The following is a 3,504-nucleotide window of genomic DNA, read 5'->3' on the forward strand; positions in this document are numbered from 1 at the left end:
ACCAAACTTTGCAAGAGTGTTGGGACACATACCTCCCACACCCATGCAAAGTTTCGTCACCATTGGGCCTCATTTGAGTAGTGAGCGGGGACTATATGCCTACTTTTTAACCATGTGGGGCTAGATGAGCCCCACCAAATTAGTCCTTGTGTATTTCTTGATGAACAAAATGAGTCTCGATGGTAACCAAACTTTTGAGGGGTGGTGGGAAACATACCTCCCACACCTATATAAAATTTGGTCACATCAAGCCTCATTTAGGTTGTCAACCAATAGCCTAATTTGGATAGGCTTGTGCCTAGCCCCAATGTGGTAAATAAGTAGGCATGCAGTCCCAATCACCTCCTGAACAAGGCCCAATGGTGCAAAGTTTGGTCCCCATTGGGACTCATTTAACACACGGAAAAAATAATGACATCTACCTACAAACATATATATCTGTGTCCAAAATGTGAAATCCGTACGAACCCTATCTCCCACCCTACTCATGGTAGCTCCTTAGTAATCATAATGGTTGCACCTACTCTGCTCGAGTACATAATCCATCATTTGTGTCCCATTGGTCAATCTCGGCAATATCTTTGTAGCTAGATTATAGTGCAATGGCCTAGCAGGTCCTCTCAACAAGTAGAAGAGGTTGGCCTACCAGTGCTAGGATCAATCTCAGTTGTACTCCAGAGAGATTATTCATGTCCAAATACTGGATAAGTGGCTAAGTCAACATTGTATCTGCTGCAAACTCACCCATTATACCAACTAATGTTGCAATGTATATGGAAAGAAGTGACTATATCCAAGAAAATGAAAGCATGTCACATCAAGGCTCATCTAGCAAATGACACATACACACTCACACACAAAATCTAGAGCATGTGATGTAAATGTAAATGGTTATCCTCCCAAAATCTTGGAAGCCAGTCATGGATACAAGGCAAGGTATGCCTATATCTATATGCCACCATGGCAAGATATCTATTAACTTTGCTCAACTCTATGCTCTATGATCTTTCGCCTTGTCACCTCTTCATGTTACCTCATCATGCTTTGCTGATACTGCTAGTGACTCTACATGATTAGTTGAGGATGATGCCTACATAGACGGTAAAACATGTCAAAAATTATAGATCTAGGGTGGCTCTAGCAAGTGATTGAAGGCATGATTAAGAAGACTAATGAGATAATTAAGAAAGTAAACAAGATGCTAACAACAAATTGGTATTCTCACAAAATGTCACATAATCTCATTGCGATAATCAAGTTCCATACACCCATATTTATAGTCTTTGGAAGGACTCCAATCCATGCCCTAGTTCCAACCATGTGTTCATTAATGCTTACACTATATATGTCACCTTGTGCTTTCCATGTGTCACCTTTTGACCATTGACTTCACCTTTTACAAGTGACCATACAAATCAACCTTTGATATTAGACCCTTAGTCTATTCCTTTTTCTAATGTGCATGCTTCTTCTCTTGGTCAAGTGACTCACTCCCTACCTCTTCCTTGTGCTCTTTGGCACCACATACCTCAACACCTCCCCTTTGGTGCCAAATCTTTGGGCTACTCAAGGTGGTTGGATGTAAGGTTTACAAATTTCATTTCCCCTCCCTTAATTCTAACATGGCTGGGTGACTTAGAGGCTCTTGTTTGGCTTGGACACTCTCTAGCTAAGAGGTTACTTGGAGGTGGTTTGTTTTTCACTCCCCTTGGGTGCATCTTTGGCTACTCTCAAGTGGTCGAGTGTTACAACATTTCAAATGATTTTTGGCCTACTCATTTGGTGGCCTTTACAATGTTGGCTTAGGTAGTGAGGGAATTTTTGCGCGCTCATTTGGCCGCGCTGATCACAAACATTTTCAACTCGTAGTTGGTTTTAAAAGATTTGGTAGAATTTGGTGAAGTTTTTGTTGATGGCGCTACTATGGAAGCCCATGATGATCCGTGTGATGCCCAAATTAAAATGGTCATGGCTATTTTCATGATTTTGCATACGAACACCTCTAGTGTAAGGCTTTTTACACCATTCATTTTTAAAAAAATTAAAGGTTATTGAAAAACCTTATCACAAAGAAGAATTCGTGCGCCACATAATCTGCCTTCGTGGAGACTGTGTGCCGCTTCGTTATCGCTTCTCTGATCAGCTTCCTCACAAAAGAGGTTCTCTTCCCGAGCTTCTGTTTGCTAGAGGAAGGTTGAGCAACAGCTTGCGTTTGGTTATGATATGCCTTTGTTCAGGCCTACAGGCCTCTCTTCAAAGTTGGGATACATTTGTTGCACGCTAGTGGTTTCACCACCACTGTTATGCTGCCTCAAGAGCTGCTTGAGTTGTGGAATTTTTCTCTGTAATCTCTGCTGCGCCCACGGTCGGAGATGCTAGAATCTTTTGAACTCTTGAGTGAGAACCAATATCCTTGGATCTGCACACTAGGTTAGCTTAACATAGATCTTGCAGTCGCTCTGTGCGCTTGAGCTTCTTCATGCACTCCTTGATAATATTGGGCTTCACCAGAGCGTGCTACGTGTGCTGCTTCTATGTGTGAACAGTAGCCAATCTCCTTGCGTTTGACTAGATGTGCTCTTGATGCTTGTTGCTCTACCACACAATTAATTTGAACAGATTTACAAGGCTCTTTCCCTTCTCTCTCAAGATGAAATCTCTCTATTCAGTTAAGTAAACCACTAAGGAGAAACCAACTGCTAATTAACCTAATGAGTAACCAAGGATTAATTAAGATACTAATCGAAGAGAAATGAAACTTGCAAATCTCCGACTCAAAGCTTCTAATCTCTTACTATTAGCTAGCTCAACCAAGCTCTGATACCATGTTAAAAAGCATAGATCTAGGGCGGCTCATAGCAAGTGATTGAAGGCATGATTAAGAATACTAATAGGGTAATCAAGAAAGTAAACAAGATGCTAACAACAAATTGGTATTCTCACAAAATGTCACATAATCTCATTGCGATAATCAAGTTCCATACACCCATATTTATAGACTTGGTGGGAAGGACTCCAATCTATGCTTTTGGTGCACCCTAGTGCCAACCATGTCTTCATTAATACTCACACTACATGTGTAACCTTGTGCTTTCCATGTGTCACCTTTTGACCATTGACTTCACCTTTTATAAGTGACCATACAAATCAACATTTGATATTAGATCCTTAGTCTATTCCTTTTTCTAAAGTGCATGCTTCTTCTCTTGTTCATGTGACTCACTCCCTACCTCTTCCTTGTGCTCTTTAGCACCACATATCTCAACAAAACACAAGTAAGATATATCAAAAATACACATGTGATTAATATGAATTTTACTAAGAACATAAGATACGAACAAATCACGGTCACTCGATCCCTAGAATGTGTAAAGAGATGCACCATATGGTAGGTGCAGCTTCTTGCACATCTATCCCAACTTGGGTACCTAGTGCCTTAGCACTAGAGAGAGGGATAAACACAGGGTCTATATGAGCTTTGGGATCTCACCCACCATGCTCCTA

General features: G+C 40.9%; 1 long non-coding RNA gene across 1 annotated transcript; it reads right to left on the reverse strand.

The window, feature by feature from the left end:
* Positions 1-1,218: 1,218 nt before the first annotated feature.
* On the reverse strand, positions 1,219-3,221 carry LOC147630396 (uncharacterized). Its single transcript, XR_015267639.1, has 2 exons — positions 3,085-3,221; positions 1,219-1,373 (listed from the first exon to the last, which is right to left on the reverse strand). It is a non-coding gene; the product is annotated as an uncharacterized LOC147630396 (long non-coding RNA).
* Between the last annotated feature and the right edge of the window lie 283 nt (positions 3,222-3,504).

The sequence above is a fragment of the Cibotium barometz genome, chromosome 16 (genome assembly GCF_041138505.1).
Source record: "Cibotium barometz isolate CiBa-2024 chromosome 16, ASM4113850v1, whole genome shotgun sequence".
NCBI lineage: Eukaryota > Viridiplantae > Streptophyta > Polypodiopsida > Cyatheales > Cibotiaceae > Cibotium > Cibotium barometz.